We start from the raw sequence: 18,590 nt of genomic DNA, 5'->3' as shown, positions 1-18,590 counted from the left end.
TGCGGTTCCCCACGGCGGTCGGGATCGGAGAGGTCCGAGGTGACCAACCGACCGCACGGCAATGTTTTCTAGCAACCCTCAAAGGGAAGAAGCCCGTGGAAGCCCTAAGCGTCGAGTCCCTTGATGCCAGAGACGAGGTGGCCTTGCGGCAGGGGGAGCCGGCCGAGGGTGTGGTCGAAGTCCCCCTCGAGGAAGGCCGCCCCGACCGGGCGGTCCGGGTCGGCGCCAATCTCGATCCGGGAGCTCGGGCCCGGTTGGAATTCCTCCGAGCCAATACCGATGTATTTGCCTGGTCGGCGGCCGATGTACCTGGGATCGACCCGGAGGTCATTTCTCACGCCCTCAACGTCGACCCGACCCACCGACCAATAAAGCAGAAGAAGAGACACTGTGCCCCGGATCGGATCCGGGTGGTCGACCAGGAGGTAGACAAGCTCTTGGAGGCAGGATTCATAAGGGAGGTAAGCTACCCCGAGTGGCTGGCAAATGTTGTACTTGTCCGGAAGGCGAGCGGGAAGTGGAGGATGTGCGTCGACTATACCGACCTGAACAAGGCGTGCCCTAAGGATAGCTTTCCGCTTCCGCGAATAGACCAACTGGTCGACGCGACTTTCGGATATCAGTTGCTGTCTTTCATGGACGCCTTCTCCGGTTACAACCAGATAGTGATGGCCCCACAGGACGAGGAGAAAACTGCCTTTATAACAGACCGGAGGCTGTACTGCTACAAGGTAATGCCCTTCGGTCTGAAGAATGCTGGCGCCACTTACCAGCGCCTCGTCAACAAAATGCAAGAAAAGAGAAATAAATGGGCAAACAAATTGAAAATCATATAAGAAAGCTTATACATCTAAGGGGGAGCAATTTGTAACAATGAAATTGATTAAATCAAAAATTTCTATCAAATTTCAGAATTTGGCACATATAAATTCAGAATTTGGCACGCACTTCTCGCACCCCGATACATAAGCTGAAACTCATATTTTATCTCAAATTTTTGAAGTTTCATCACTAATGAATTATAAATGAAAGGGGGAGCAATTCAAAGAGTCAAATTGGCAACATTTAAATGATAAAGGGGGAGATTTCACTCGTATATATGAAAAGCTGAAATTCAGCAATTTAATCCCTTTTACAAACTGATTTTAAAGACAAGTATCAACAGGCTTATACTCTTTATTTTGTAATCATCAAAAAGGGGGAGATTGAGGATGATAGTGTTATTTTGATGATTAACAAGTAATTATCTAGAGTATGTTATAAGTTAAATTGATACTTCATTTATAAGTTCATTACTCTCAGTATATTTGTGTGATTGATAATAGATACATGCTTTGTTCATTTGAATGAATCTAACCTTGAGAATGCAGCAAAGTGTGGATTGAGTCGACCCAAAGATTGTTTGAGTCGACCCCGGCACATCAAGAAATCATTTGGCACACTCCTGCAAAAATGGCACAGATGAACAGTTAGTTGGGTCGACCCAAGGTAAGCATGAGTCGACCCAAACTTCAAGAACCTCAAACCATGAAGGAAATATGTTCTCTGAATTTACTGAGAGGGTCGACCCAAACAGTGGTTGAGTCGACCCAAACTCTGAGAGGGTCGACCCAAAGGCAAGACAGAAAGACAGACAGAAAATGGTTCTCTGAAATTACTGAGAGGGTCGACCCAAGAAGAAGTTGAGTCGACCCAAGTGAACTTTGAGTCGACCCAAAGAAAGGATGGGTCGACCCAAGTGAAGGAAGGCTGAAATCAAAGTTTCTGTGTTCTCTGAGAGGGTCGACCCAAGGAATGTTTGAGTCGACCCAAGGCAAAGTTGGGTCGACCCAAGGACAGGTTGAGCCGACCCAAACACGGGCTGAACAGTAACGGCTAGTTCTGCAGATGTACTTTTTGTCCTTCCCAAGGTCAGTAACGGCTAGTTTTTGAATTCTAACCATTGGGGCTTGACCAAAGAAGGTGGGAAGCTATTTAAAGGGGCACTATTCATCAGAGAGAACAACTTTTACAAAGGAATATCAAAGAGTACTCAAGAACACAAAAGTGCCCTAATCTTCTTCATCAAGAGCTTTATTGAAGAATCAAAGAAAGGGATTGAGCAGATTCAAAGAGGCATCAAGAGCTCCATCCCCCCTTGAAGAGTGAAGCATCCTTGACAAAGAAGAGCAAAGCCACTTCAAAGCGATAAATACTTTCTAACTCTTCTTTGTAGTTTATATTGTTTCATATGCTCATTTAGGAGTTTGAATCTTTTCTTTTTGTTTGTCAAACACTTTGTAAAGGTTCGTTGGTTAGCCCGCAAAACCAACAAAGGTTTTTGGTGAACCCGGAAAACCAAAGTGTAAAGGTTCGTTGGTGAGCCCGCAAAACCAACAAAGGTTTTTGGTGAACCCAGAAAACCAAAGTGTATAGGTTCGTTGGTGAGCCCGTAAAACCAACAAAGGTTTTTGGATTGTGAGCCCGGAAAACAATCCAACTGTAATCCGCGGGATTATAGTGAATTCCCAAGGGGACGCTTGGGGAGTGGACGTAGGTGCTAAGGAGAGCACCGAACCACTATATATTGTTGTGTTTGTGTTGTGCTTGTGCTTACGTTTATTCTTGCATCATCTTCTATCTTTGCACTAGTTTAAATCAGTCAAATAGTTTAAGAAAGCATCCACTGCACTTAATTAAGAAAACGGTTAAAGTACCAAAATTTGGAAGAAACCAATTCACCCCCCCCCCCCCCCCCCTCTTGGCTTGTCACCTTGGGCAACAAAGGGTTATTTATATTTTATTTCGTTCTTGGATTAACATGCAAATTGGCTACAAGCCTAATAAGCATTTAAATAAAAATTCACAAAAGTAATTTGGGCATAATCCATCTTCAGTAGGCATGAAATGTCTACCCTAATCTAAGGTGGCAGCACATCGCATCTTCCCTAAGCATGGACTATCTTATATTTACTTAGTGATCATGAAGAACAGTTATATGAACATCATACTTAAAATCACAGAAATTAAATATGATTCAAAAGAAGATATCCATTAGAAACAATAAGTTCATACAACCCCAAGAATATAAAATAAAATAAATATAAAACCCTTATCCCTTTGTTAGGGCTGCATCCAGCCCCAGTGAAGAAATTAGCCTTCCATGAAGAGCTGAACAGTTGCACTGCAGGGGCACTTCATGATGATTGGTTCTTCCTCCTTCCTCCCGTCGGCTCCCTCTCAGCACATGATCATCTTTTCCTTTGGAAAATCATTCCCAAAATACTCAAGAAACTCTTCTCCCTCCTCTGTCTTCTGTGGGATTTTGCCTGTGAGCTCCGCCTGCTTCTAAGGAAGAGATGCTTCCTCCTTTTATAGGCTGCCCCTCCCCTGTTTCGAGTGTAGATAAGGATGAACGGCTGCTGGATAAGAGCAGATCTCTCTTGATCCTTGAACGCGGAAGATATGTGGGGCGGTTTGGGAGCGAATGCAAGGCTGTTCATGGGATAGAGATGAGTTGCGGAATATCCGGTCGTGGGAGGATGCAGAAGAAGGTGATGATCCGTGATCCATGAAGCTCAGGAGAATCTCGGATGGGATGCTGTTTGGATAAGGATTTGGAGTTTATCCCGTGTCGATGGACTCAATCCGGAAGAAAGGAAGCTTGGGAACGATGGATCTGTGGACGTGAAATGATCCGGAAGTTAAGAAAGATGCGAACTAGATGCAGAGGATGAACTTGGATGTTGGGATCTCGGCTGGAGGAGCTGGGATCAAGCCGGAAGAGGAGACGAATCCATGAGCTGGGAGGTAAGATCGGATCCTGAGTTTGGTAGAGGGATACGGCTGAGAACAGAGGATCTTTTGGATGCACACGGGAGGTTGGTTGCGGTTTGTGGGATACGGGAGCTATCCTGGCTGGCAGCGGGATATGGATGAAACGAATCCGGAAGAAGAATATGGCTCTGTTCTGTGATGAAGAGAAGATGGAGCTTATCTGTGGATAGACTGGGGACTGAAACCGATGGGAAGAGGATGAGGATGCTGGGAAATGAATTTTGAACGGGATGAAGATGCGTGAAACAGGGAATGATTCATGGGATTCGGCAGCTCGGGCGTTGGGAGTGAAGGTGCCGGAAGCTTGATCTGCATCGCGGGAGAAGTTTAGATGAATCTGGAACTTAATTCCGAAGCAAAGAAAGATGTGGAGGACTTTGTTCCGTTTGGGAGGATCTCGGAAGGTTGAGATGTTGGGTTTATCCGTGGGAGGATGGAGGAGATACGTGGGGTGCTGGGATGCGTTCACGGATCGGGGAAGGATGATATGAAGTTGGCTTTGAATGACTTGGGAGATGAAATGCGAGCGTGGACTGAGAGGATCTGGATGGAGGGAATCTAGCGGAGAAACTGGGATGGGATTGGTTCTGGGTGAATGTCGTGGAACAGGGGAAGTAAAGTTCGATGATGTTGGGATCATTTGGTTGTGCTGCCATTGGCTGGAAATCCGGGAGATGGGCATGAGATAAGGATGAAGTCGGAACATATTGAACGTGAAACAGGGGATTCGGAGAGGAGCATGGGACGTTGGGGTTAATCCAAAAGAAGGTTAGCTTGGTTCGGAAGAGGAGAACGTGGCTGGGGGTTTGAGAGGCGTGGAGTTGGGTGATGGAAGACGAATGGCTGAGATGGGATGAGGCTTTGAGATCCGTGCAACTAAGATGGTATGCTTTGAGATTTGAGAAACAAATAATTGAAGGGATTTTATTGTTTTTGAGATTAAAATTAGATCATGTGGAAAAAAAGTTGGAACGAGTGGGGAGAAATTTAGGTGAACTTAGAAAGTACTGAATTTTGGAGAAGAGTTCTTGAAGTCGACTCCGGAGAATGTGAAATTGTAAAATGATGTAGTGTCCGTTTAGGCTTTACCTAATTGAGCTCGACTCGACCTGCATGCATTAAGCTTAATCAATAAATAATCAAATCAAACTTGAATTACCTTGGATAATTTATTAAAATGCAATCATGAAGGTAATACAATTTTTAGTTAAATTTACAAAATATGTGAATTAAAATAATGATAAGTGCTATAAATAAGATATTAATTTATGCATTATTTAGCACTTATCAATTCGACTGATATCTGCTTGTGACACTCACAACAAGAGCTATATCAGGTCGTGTACATAGCATGGCATACATGAGGCTCCCTATTGCCGATGCATAAGGGATCTTGCTCATGCGTTGAATCTCTTCAGATGTGTTGGGGCACATCTTCTTGGAGAGATGAATTCCATGTCTTAGGGGTAAGAGACCCCTTTTAGAGTTTTCCATGCTGAACCTTTTCAGCACTTCCTCTATGTACATCTTCTGTGATAGGCCAAGCATCCTTTTAGATTTATCTCTATAGACTTTTATTTCCAAAATATAGGATGCTTCCCCAAGGTCTTTCATGAAGAATTCTTTTGACAACCAGACCTTGACCGAGGTTAGCATGGGAATATCATTTCCTATCAGGAGGATGTCGTCCACATATAGTACGAGAAATATGACAGCACTCCCACTAACCTTTTTGTAAACACGCGGTTCCTCTTCATTTTTGATGAAATCAAACATTTTGATTGCGTCATCAAAACGAGTGTTCCAACTCCGAGATGCTTGCTTTAGTCCATAGATGGACCTTTGAAGCATGCAGACCTTGTGATCTCCATCACTGGAAGTGAAACCCAAAGGCTGTTCCATATAGATATCTTCATCAAGATATCCATTCAGGAAAGCAGTTTTCACATCCATCTGCTAGATTTCATAATCATGAAATGCTGCAACGGCAAGCAATGTTCGGATGGATTTCAGCATGGCTACAGGTGAAAAGGTTTTCTGATAGTCAATGCCTTCGCGTTGACTATATCCTTTCGTCACTAGCCTCGCTTTATAGGTCTCTATCTTTCCATCCGAACCTATCTTCCTTTTGTAGATCCATTTGCATCCAATAGGTACAATACCTTCTGGTGGATCTACTAGGGTCCAGACTTGGTTGGAATGCATGGAGTCTAACTCTGATTTCATAGCTTCCAACCATTTCTCGAAATCGATATCAGATATCGCCTCGTTGTAGGTTTTGGGATCCTGTATGTGATCCCTATCTCCCACTAGGAATATTTTCTCGGTATCCTCTTCTAGTATACCTAAGTATCTATCGGGAGGATGGGAGACCCTACTAGATCTGCGAGGTTGTTGAGAGACATCGTGTACTGGCTCTGTATGAATGGGTTCGATAGGATCCATGACTCGTTGCTTTTCAGAGACTTTCTCTTCAAGCTCAATTTTCCTCCCACTGCCTCTATCAAGGATAAACTGGTTTTCCAAGAAGATGGCATGACGGCTCATAAACACTTTATGATCCTCTGAGACGTAAAAATTGTATCCTAATGACTCTTTAGGATATCCTATAAAATGAGCACTTATGGTCCTAGCCTCTAGTTTGTCCGCCTGTAGTCTTTTGACGTGGGCCGGACATCCCCAAATCTTGAGATGACCAAGACTTGGTTTCTTACCATGCCATATCTCATACGGTGTGGTAGGAACATATTTAGAGGGAACTCTATTCAGTAGATATACTGCGGTAAGTAAGGCATCTCCCCAAAGAAACATAGGTAAATCAGTGAAGCTCATCATGGACCGGACCATATCTAATAGAGTTCGATTTCTCCTCTCTGACACCCCGTTGAGTTGAGGTGTACCCGAAGGAGTCCATTGTGAGACTATGCCATTGTCTTTGAGATAGTTCCGGAATTCTCCACTAAAGTATTCTTCTTCTCGATCTGATCGAAGAGCCTTAAGAGGTTTTCCAGTTTGTTTTTCTACTTCATTTCTGAACTCTTTAAACTTTTCAAAAGATTCAGATTTGTGTCTCATAAGATACACATACCCATACCGTGAATAATCATCGGTAAAGGTAATGAAGTACGAATAACGTCCCCTGGCTTGCACATCGAATGGGCCGCACACATCTGTGTGTACCAGGGTAAGTATTTTAGTGGTCCTCTCTCCATGTCTTACAAAGGCCAATCTAGCCATTTTTTTTTGAAGATAGGACTCGCAAACTGGATATGACTCGGAAGTCAATGAGCCGAGAAGCTCATCTTTATCCATTTTGTTCATTATGTCCTCTCCAATATGTCCAAGCCTGAGGTGCCACAAATATTTTTGGTTTATCTCATCCCTAGATCTCTTGGATCCTTTGGCACTCACTTCTTGCTCAGACACATTTACAGATATATCCATATGCAAATGATAGAGACTGTCAATTATAAAACCACGTGCGACTATTTTATTTCTGAAATAAATAGAATAACAGTCTTTGTCAAATGTAAAAACATGACCTTCCTGTGCTAGACATGAAATAGAAATCAAATTTCTGCTAGCAGCAGGTACATAATAGCAGTCTCTAAGTAATAAACTAAAATCAGACGGTAGTCGCAGATGGTAGGTGTCCACAGCCACAGCAGCAACTTTTGCCCCGTTGCCAACCCGAAGGGTTACCGCACCTTCCGCCAGCCTTCTACTTTTCTTTAGACCCTGCATGGTAATGCACAAATGAGCACTAGAACTAGAATCTATAACCCAACTAGAAGTAGAAGAAACTAGCACCACCACATACCCCGGGACTTTCCTGGTCACTGGTTACTGGATCGTTTAACTGGTAAGCTCAAGCTTAATCTGAAAAGGAGATTAGGAGCTGTCTAATCTAGTGAGAATTTCAAAAACTTTTTAACCTGATAAATCTCTATGCAACTAGATTTAAGAAGCTACAAAACCTCACTTAATTCTAAGACTTATAGGGTCAAATTATTGTGTGGTGTTGGTTGTGGTCATCTGTGTCTAGCCCTTCTCTTCTTTTAGAATTTCATTCATTTTAGGAGTCAAATCTATTGAATTGTTGATAATGTATGCATGGTAGAAGGTCATTAAGGGATAAGTTAACCCCATTTGATTCTGAGATTGACAGAACTTTTCATTACAACTTGCGAACTGTAAACCAACCGTCAATCTCTACAATGGGTGAACATATTAGAACTTTGAATGAGTTGTTTGCACCCGCATCCGCTAGTCCCTCTACTTGCATAGTATTACCAATTAATAATGCAGCCCAATTCGAGATTCGGGCTGCAACAATAAACATGTTACCCAAGTTTCATGGGTTCGAGAGTGAACAACCCTACATTCATCTAAACAAATTTTTGACAATCTGTCAAACATATAGAAATCAAAACTTAGATGAAGAGGGTATTAAATTAAGGTTGTTTCCCATGACTTTAGAGGATCGTGCTGCTGCATGGTTGTATTCCTTTGCTTCAAATTCCATCACATCATGGGAACAACTATCTAGAAAGTTCATGGCTAAGTTCTATCCCATGGTAAAAACTGAAAAAATTAAGGATGCCATAAGAACTTTTAGAGAAAAATCTGAGGAGGAATTTTTCCAACTTTGGAAAAGATTCCATGATCTACTGGTCAAGTGCCCGCACCATGGGCTTGATAAGGCTGATCTGGTCCACTTCTTTTATAAAGGACTAACTCCGGCACATAGAAACATGATTGAGTCCATGCACAAGGGTAGGTTCATGAACCAAACCCCAGATCAAGCCTATGAATTTCTTGTTGACTTAGCTGAAAATGCTCAAAATTGGAGTAGCTATGGTGAGGAATTAAATAGAGATGAGTTTGAGTCTAGAAAACCAGATAATTATGAAATGAAAGTAGACCCAGATCTCAAAAATGTCATGTCCAATCTGGTGACTGGAATGAATAACTTAAGTAAAAAGATTGATGCTTTCACTGTTTCCACTAGCTCGAGTTTATATAAAGAGTTAAATCCCATCATGAAAGTGGATCACGAGTCACATAGTTTATGTGTCTTGTGTAACAGTCCGGAACATCTAGTGGAATGCTGCCCTAATCTGCCCACCATAAAGGCCGAGCAAGCAAATGCTCTAAATTCGTATAGTGCCTTCATGAAGCCCACTCCCAATTCATTTAGCCCAGTTTACCACCCTAATAATAGGTTCCACCCAAATTTTTCATATATGCAGAACGAACCTATTCAGCATCAAGGTGGTCCACCAGGTTTTCAGAACAACTACCCCAGGATAGGTCCATCACAAATGAACCAACTTTTGGTTCCATCTGTACCTCCTTATAATGCCCCTATCCCACAGCAACCTTCACCATTAGAAACCATGATGACCAATATGATGAAACAACAACAAGAAAGCAACAACAACAGACCAATACAGCCCAAGCCCAGACTAACCAATTCCATGCGCAAGCGATTGCAAAACTTGAGGTTAGTCTAAGCCAAATAGCAAACTCTCTAGAGGATAGAAAGAAAGGTGAACTGCCTAGTCAACCAGTGCCTAACCCTAGTAGACAACAAAATCAAGGTCAGAGAGGTCAGTATCAAATCGATTCTAATGGAAATCCGACCTATGAAGTCCAGGCAATTACCACTTTAAGGTCTGGCAAGCAAGTGGACAATAAAGTCTAACTTCCTGAACATGAAAAAGAAAATAAAAATGAATCCGATAAGAACCCTATTCAGAAGAGGGGTCAAGAACAGGATAAATCAGACAAAAAGGAAGAACCCATAGAAACATACAAACCTAAGTTTTCCTTTTCCAGTAGACTTTAGGACTCCAAGAAACAATCTAACTTTGATTAAATAATGGAAGTCTTTAAAACTGTTCAAATAAATATACCTTTTCTCGATACCATAAGACAAATTTCCTCCTATACAAAATTCTTGAAAGACCTCACCACGGTCAAAAGAAAAACCAGTATTCCTAGGCAAGCTATTATGGCTGCACAAGCCTCATATCTCATTCAACAACAGATTGCCCCGAAATCAAAGACCCTGGTTGCCCCACAATTGAAATAAAAATAGGAGAGACGATCATCCAGAGAGCCCTATTAGATTTAGGAGCCAGTGTGAACTTACTTCCCTACTATGTGTACCAAAAGTTAGGTTTGGAAAAATTAAAACCCACAAATCTTACCCTTTTCTTAGCAGATAGGACGGTGAAGTATCCCAAGGAGATTGTAGAGGATGTAATAGTAAAGGTAAACGAGTTTTATTATCCTGTGGACTTCGTTATCCTTGAGACTAAACCTGCAATACATCCAGACAGTCACACACCTATAATTTTAGGTAGACCTTTCTTAGCCACAGCAAATCCTGTGATAAATTGTCGAAATGGCATGCTGAAGTTATCTTTTGGCAACATGAAAGTCGAGCTTAATGTCTTCAACATAAGTAAACAACCACCAGACGATAAAGAAATCAATGAAGTTGACATGATTGAAAGTCTGGTTCAGGAGACTTTCTTACAAACTTATAATAAGGACCCTCTAGAGGCTTACCTTGCCCATTCTGAGGAAGGGGTCGAGCATGCGCTCCCTAATTCTATTCAGCCGACTGTTCTTCCTCAGACTCTTCCAAAACTATTCTTAGATAATGGTTGAAAAAAAATGAATCTACATTTTGTTTGGCTGAAGACATAAAACTTAGCGCTCTTGGGAGGCAACCTAACATGTAAATATTATAAAAAAATAAAAAAAATAAAAAAAATAAAATAATTAAATAAATAAAAAAAATAACTAACATGCAGGTTTGGGGATTTTTGGCCCCAATTATCACTTTACCACCCATATCAGGTAACTTCTCCTCTGTCCTATTACTGTTTTAAATTTTCTTTAACATTGAGGACAATGTTAGATTTAGGTATGGGGGTGAGAATATTTTTAATTTTTTATGCAAAAAAAAAAGGAGTTCAAATTTTTAACTCAAACTCTAATCTTTTTGGCTGTACAAACTAGGAACTGCTTTGACAATAGCTTTGAGTTAAGGAATATGATAGCAGTTCTAGCTTGAGTTTTCGTCCCACCTATCTTCTGCTAACATGATACAAGATGATTTAGCACCTATACGTAAGCACATGAATAGTGGGGTATGTATACTTGCAACTAATATGAATACTTTTAATCTTCGGAATAATTTAAAGTTATATGTGTGATGAACACCCTAATAAAAAAAAAAGATAAAATAAAATAAAATAATGAGTTTATTTTAAGTCTTCTCATTGAGTAACCGGGCCTCTTGCCTTACAAGCAACGAGTGTTCGCGTAAAAAGGTGAGAATGATTGAGATTAAACTATGAGTGACTAATTTGGCCTTGAAGCCTAGTTAACTTGAGTTATTAAGCCTGTTAGGATATCTCTACACCTAGTGCCCAAAGCCATCTCGATCGGGAGTCATTGGCCTAACACTCGTTACATGGCTCAGCTAGAAAGCTTAATAAGGCTAGATATTGCACAAGTCATTCTTCTTAGCATTCAGTCTGACAAAAATAAATAAATAAATAAATAAATCTGGGGTGTTCATTACCATTTAACTCTAGAAAGTCTTGAAAATTGGAGTGATCATGTTGGAAGTAAGTGAAAGCCACTCATTTATATCATACTATCTTGCACCTCACTACATTTTTGACTTGTTAGCAGATAGATGGGGAGTAATAGAACTTGAGTTAGAGTCTGTTTAAATATGATAGTAATAAGTCTTTATTGTCCTTGCAATTCTAGTTTCATACAGTAATACTTGTTCAAATTTTGAGTTAAAAATTGGAAATTCCTAACTAATGAAGTTTGTGGGTAACTTCTCTGCAAACTCTCACGAGACAACACTCATCCACTAGGGTAACCTAGGGGTTTAACGACTTGTTGCATGTGCTAAGTGCAATCGTGATTCCCTACAAAAATGGGTACATATCTTAGTTTTGTGTATTTAGCTTAAAAAAAAAAAGGAGAGTCATAAGTTAGACTACATCTTTCTCTGCCCTCATTTTATCGTTTGCTTGTTAATTGCTAGAGACTAGCAATAAGCTAAAAAAATTTCCCGGCAACGACACCAAAATTTTGTTCGTTCAACCTGTTTACCTAAAAATATGCTAAACAGATCGTTGCTAGAACCGACAAACAAAAGTTTAAATTAATTTTACTCTTACCTTTCTTGCTCGAAGAATAGTGGTTGTAAGAAGTCGATCTATAGGAAGGCGATTGGAGTTACATAAAAATTAGAACATTCACTCGGGTTCAAAATTGATCTTTGAATAACAAAAGAAAAACATTATGTCGGAGATGTTGATAGATTTTCTAGTCTACCAGAGAATGATTTCTACTTGAAATTAACGGAAAGACAGGTACTTAAATTTGAAAAGCATTTATATATTTAATGAAAAAGAAAGCTCTAGCATAAAATGGATAAAAACCATGCTAGGAATATTGAAGACTGGAACATCGATTGCATGAAAGAAATTTTAATGTATTGCATTAAAAAAAAAAAGATTACAGAATTTGAAGAACAAAAATTAAAAACAACAAAAATTACAACTTTAGCATAAATAAAACTCTCTATTAAAATAAAACTAAAAATCCCAAAACACATGCTCTCAAAATAAACTCTTAATAAAACTAAAAACTAAAAAAAAACAAAGCATGCTCTGTTTTCAAAAGAGAAAACAGAGCATTTCTCTTTTTTTTTTTCTTTCTCTCTTCTTCCCCAAACCGAACACACCCTTCCCTATTTCTTGGCCTCCACCGAGCACCCTCGCCGAGAGCTCCTCCTCTGTTCTTTGGCCCAACCGACCTCCTCCCTCCTTGGTTTCTTCTCCTCTTATAGATCGCCCGAGCCTTGAAGAGGAAGAGAAATGGGCGCGGGATCTCGGGAGGTGGATCCGAATAAAGAGCGGAGCGGGATCGACGGGAGGAAGGAGAGGGCAGATGCGCTCTTGGTGTTAGATGTATGCCCTAGAAGCCAATCTGGCTGACACATTGTTAATTCTAGGGACATAATTTTGTACTTGACTATTTATTATTGAATAAATAAAAGGCATCTTTTCATTCAATATTAATTATGTGTCTATGAATCGTCCAAGAAATTAATAAGATGATGATGCATATTCTCAAGAGTTGAGAATTTGAGCCATGTATCATTGGTGATTAATTTCTAAATGCTCCTGATCAATGGATCATCACGAGGACGGTGATCGATCCGATCAGTGCACAGATCACTTTCCTTCTAGATGGACGAGACTTGAGTCCACAGTGTAGGGACACTGAAGTGATAGTGCAGGTGCTTGTTAGAGAACAAGGGTACTGAGCGTGACCAAGACAAGAAGTTACTTGGACGTCTATCCACTCGTCAGTGACTTGCTTGATGTTGCAGTAGTATGACTGGTCCTTTGACCTGCGGTGCTTCGGCTACTCACAATGAGGTTATTATAGTTTGACTACACGTATACATGGTCTCTAGTCATATGGGTCCTTGTAGTGTAGATTGGCTGCAGTAAGTTCACTGTAGGAGTAGGGTATGCACTTACATGGAATCTATCGACCTTGATAGAAGAGGAGTGATCCTATGTGATTTGTTAGACTGAGTTCTAAGACCTTGGCCAGGGCAGTAATATAAAGTGGAGAAAGAGTTTTTCACTATCGAACTCGAGTCAAATAAATCTTGACATATGACAGACGAAGGGGTTTGACGAGTTATCCATGACCTCCGTCCTATAGGGATCCACGATAGAAGGACTGTATCACATAATAACTGCACCTAGAGGTTCATCATTCTATTCTGTTGGGTAGCCACTACATGCTGCTAGGTGTCACTAGTGGATGGTGGGACTCATAGGGATTATCTCGATGATCGATAAGCCCTAATGAGTAGAGTTGGAATCGTTCCGACCCATTGAAAGGAGTTTTCAATGATATTGTGATAGAGATCACAATATATCTCACTACCAGTCAGAGTAGAACCTATGGGGTCACACACACTAGAGGCATTGACCGATCCGATGGTTGAATCGTGATTAGGAATCACAAGTAATCAATTCGATTGATAATAAGCTGAGGAAGGAACAAAGAGAATTAATTAATTGGACTTAAAACAAGAGTCCTACTTGGAGTAGGATTCCTAGAGTCCTAATTGGATTAGGACTAGGAATCCTACTTGGACTGGGATTCCTACTTGGACTGGAAATCCTATTTGGAGTAGGACTGGGATTCCTACTTGGAGTAGGATTCCTACAATCCTAATTAGATTAGGAGTTTTGAATTAAATTTGGATTCCTACTTGGAGTAGGATTTCTAGAGTCCTAATCGGATTAGGACTTCAAATTCAAATTAGAGTCCTAATTGGATTAGGACTAGAATTAAACAAGTCCTAATTGGATTAGAATTTCTTAAGTCCTAATTAATTATTAATCTAATGAATCAACATGACTCCTAATTGGATTAGGATTGAAGAGTTCAATTGAGTCATGGTTCATTCAAGTTCTAATTAGATTAGGACTAGCATAGATTGAATCCAATTGATTCATGATTTGGACTAAACCAAATAGGAGCCCTAGATGCCTTTATAAGGCTTTGAAAGGAGGTGCCCTAATGGTTGAAGGCTGCAGGGCTTCGTTCCTCTTCTTCTCTTTATCCTTCTTCTTCCTCCTCCCAAGCACAATCAAGGATTGATTGAAAGGGAGGATATCAGCCATCAAAGTTATCTCTGCAAGGGAGCTAGCACCCCGGGGAGATAGAAAGCTTGGATTGGTTTTCTGCTTCGTGTGGATACCCGTCGAGGCTGGGCACTTGAACGGCTTCAAGCGAACCTTCATCCTAAACCACGATCATCAGTTTGCGGTGATCATCTACCCGCACAAAGGTGAAGATCTGATCTTCTAATGTTATTTAAAAGTTTTTAATCCTTATCTATCTACGAACGGTTTTTAAACAACGTTCATGCGATGAACGGTTGATCCCGCACATGCCTCTTCCGCTGCATCTGAATTTTTTGAATTTTCTGCGGCATGGGCGGGTTCCCAACAGTGGTATCAGAGCTTAGGCTTCGTAGATTAAGGTAAGGATTAATTATTAATAGGCTTATTAGAACTGAAAATTGAAAGATTATGCATGCTGAAAATTTTCTGCATGCAGATTTTTTTCTAGGATGCTGATTTTTGCATGCTGATTTTTATATGATAAGATGATGATTCTAATTGCATTGTTAATGAGATTACAAAATTTAGAATCATGATTAGTATGATAAGCAACCTATGTCATGAGATAATCAGTTAGTTTTCAGATCTAAAAATTATAATTGCTGCATGTGGTGATGATCATAGGATTCAAACCCTTTTGGTATTAAATGTAAAGACCTACGATGTGATCTACAATATCATGTAATTTTTCAGATGCTTGCATGCATCTTATTTGATGTTTTGAGAGGCCTGCATGCCTCCTAAAAGAAGATGTAATTTACTATTATTTTTATTTTACATCTGGTTGTATTTCTATGATGTGATGTACGTCAACGGTCAAGTTGAAGACAAGGCATGAGATGAACAGGGGTCTAAGCGGTTGATGGCGATTGGATCAAGAGTTGGTCAAGGATCGAATCAAGGAGGCTTGGAACCAATTCAAGAGTTGAAGACCAATTGATCGATTGACGTGCATGTGCTTGTAATACGACCTAATTAGAATCCATGATCATCACCTATTTAATGTTTAGCTTTATTTTGATGCTGCGATTATAACTGCCTGTGATGTGCCGTTTGCATGTGATGTGAATGAGAGCGGGGTAGATAGGTTTACATGTGATGTAGCAAATCCAATTGAGACCTAAATTAAAACCTCCTCAATCAAGTCGAGAGTGAACCGACATGAGCGAGTCATATTAGATTAATTGATCTAATTGGTGTCTAGGAAAGCATGAAAGGTGGTTACTTAATTAGGACCTTACTCTCTGAGTAAGGGGAGCCTCCCACCTGCTTACCTGGCCAATTGTTCGATTACCTCTTATGAAGAGCTCAAGTTGCAAACACTAAGACCTGATTAACCAATATTAAGTCAATAGTTCCACTGTAGTAGAGCTGCTAAGGCCTTTCTAATGTTGATTTGTCTCGGCTGGATACAGTGGTCAAGTTGCATCGGGGGGCTGGACCTCTCTATAGACATGAGATGTTGTAGGGTAAAGGTGGGGTTGGGCACCAATAACTGTTAGGTGAGGACCCAATGACGACTTTATTCCTACGGTTATACGGTAGGTCTGACTTAACTAAGAAATGAGACCAATAACTGTTAGGTGAGGTTTTCATGGCTTAGAGACCAAGTTACACTGCAACATGCTTGAGAAGCATTGTACAAGAGTTGTACATTCATCAATCTATGTGTCACCAATAACTGTTAGGTGAGGTGGCATGTAAATCGGTGGGACCGCAGTACCCACTAGAAACCCTAGTCGTGTGGGATTTCCGTTTTCCTACCAGGGGAGTGTGAGGAATTCGAGAAAATAGTGGGAGTTACATTTGTTCTAAAAGACCTTAGAACAGATTAGGATCAAGTACAAAAGTCTAACTAGAATCTTTACTCTCTGAGGATTATAAAGTCAGCTTCTAGACTCTTAACTCATATCCTATAGAACAACCGTTTGACCAAACTCAATTATAAAGATTGGCTCAGCAAATTTCAAAAAAAAAAAAATGTTTTGAATTATGAGAAATTCGGGTATATGCTAGACCATGGAATCCCCGTGTTACCAATCCATCCGATCACTGATCAGCGTAAGACGCTTGTTAAGTGGACGAACAATGACAATAAAGTTAGGTGCTGCACAATGGCATCCATGTCCAATGCATTACAATGCCAGCATGAGAACATGAAGACTGCCAGGGACATATTAAATCACCTGCAAGAGTTGTATGGTGATCAGAGTCATGCAGCTCGGTTTGAAGTGTCCAAGAGGCTCTTCAAAGCCAAGATGCACGATGGGCAGTATGTCCATGATCATGGTTTGACCATGATAAAGGACTTAAAGAAGCTTGAGAAGCTCGACATGACCATGCACAAGGAACTGCAAATGGATTTGATCCCGTAATCCCTTCTAGCTTCATATGAACAATTTATAGTAAATTACCATATGAACAAGATTGTATGCACCAAAACAGAATTGTTAAAAAAATTGGTAACTACCTTAGGGACGCTGAAGAGTTCAAGGGGCATCGTTCTCACTGTTGAGTTGATTTCTACTTCCAAGAGAGAGTCTATTTGGAAGAAGAAAAAGCCTGCGAAGAAACAGAAGGCCGAGAAAATGCCAAATGAGGAAGTTCCAAGAAAAGGCCAATTGCAAGGAAAAATGTTTCCATTGCATCATGGACAGCCATTGGAAGAGGAACTGTCCTACATACATGGGAAAGCATAAAGAACATAAAGGGTGATAGACCTTCAGAAGGTATGTCAGAAATGCTCAGGATACTTAGGGACTGTTACCTATTGCTAGTAGAAATTTGATTTCTGTATTTTATTTAGCACAGAAAGATTTTTATTTGAAAAATAAATTGATTCAACATGGTTTTATGATTGACAATCTCTATCACATACATATGGATGTATCTGTGAATATATCTGAGCAAACAGTGAATACCATAGGATCTAATAGATCCAAAAATGAGATAAATCTAAAGTATTTGTGGCACCTCAGGCTTGGCCATATAGGAGAAGACAGAATAAACAAATTGGAGAAACATGAGCTTTTGGGCTCATTGACTTTCGAGTCATATTTGATTTATGAATTCTGCCTTCAAGGAAAGATGGCCAAATTATTCTTTGTAGGACACAGGGAGGTCCACTAAAATACTTACCCTAGTACACACTGATGTGTGTGGCCCATTCGATGTGCAGGCTAGGGGTTGTAATTTTTTACTTCATTTTATCGATGATTACTCACGGTATGGATATGTGTATGAGACACAAATATGAAACTTTTGAAAGGTTCAAAAAGCTTAGATATGAAGTAGAAAAATAAGCACAAAAACTCATTAAAGTTCTTCGATCAGATCGAGGAAGTGAATACCTTAATGGAGAGTTCCGTGATTATCTCAAGGAGAATGGTATAGTTTCATAATGGACTCCTCCTGGTACACCTCAAGCTCAATGGAGTGTCAGAGAGGAGGAATCGGACTCTATTGATATGGTCCAGTCCATGATGAGCTTCACTGATTTACCCTTGTTTCTTTAGATAGATGCCCTATTTTCAGCTATTTACTTGTTGAATAGAGTTTCCTCTAAATCCGTTCCTACCACACCGTATGAGATATAGCATGGTAAGAAACCAAGTCTTGGTCATCTCAAGATTTGGGGATGTCCGGCCCACGTCAAAAGACTACAGGCGGACAAACTAGAGGCTAGGACCATAAGTGCTCGTCTTATAGGATATCCTAAAGAGTCATTAGGATACAATTTTTACGTCTCAGAGGATCACAATGTGTTTGTGAGCCGTCATGCCATCTTCTTGGAAAACCAGTTTATCCTTGATAGAGGCAGTGGGAGGAAAATTGAGCTTGAAGAGAAAGTCTCTGAAAAGCAACGAGTCATGGATCCTATCGAACTCATTAATACAGAGCTAGTACACGATGTCCCTCAACCACCTCGCAGATCAAGTAGGGTCTCCCATCCTCCAGATAGATACTTAGGTATACTAGAAGAGGATACCGAGGAAATGTTCCTAGTGGGAGATA

This window comes from Phoenix dactylifera, chromosome 4 (genome assembly GCF_051530095.1).
Source record: "Phoenix dactylifera cultivar Ajwa chromosome 4, Ajwa_hap1_PhDact_Kaust_v1.1, whole genome shotgun sequence".
In the NCBI taxonomy this organism is placed as follows: Eukaryota; Viridiplantae; Streptophyta; class Magnoliopsida; order Arecales; family Arecaceae; genus Phoenix; species Phoenix dactylifera.
This window is presented reverse-complemented; position numbering follows the sequence as displayed.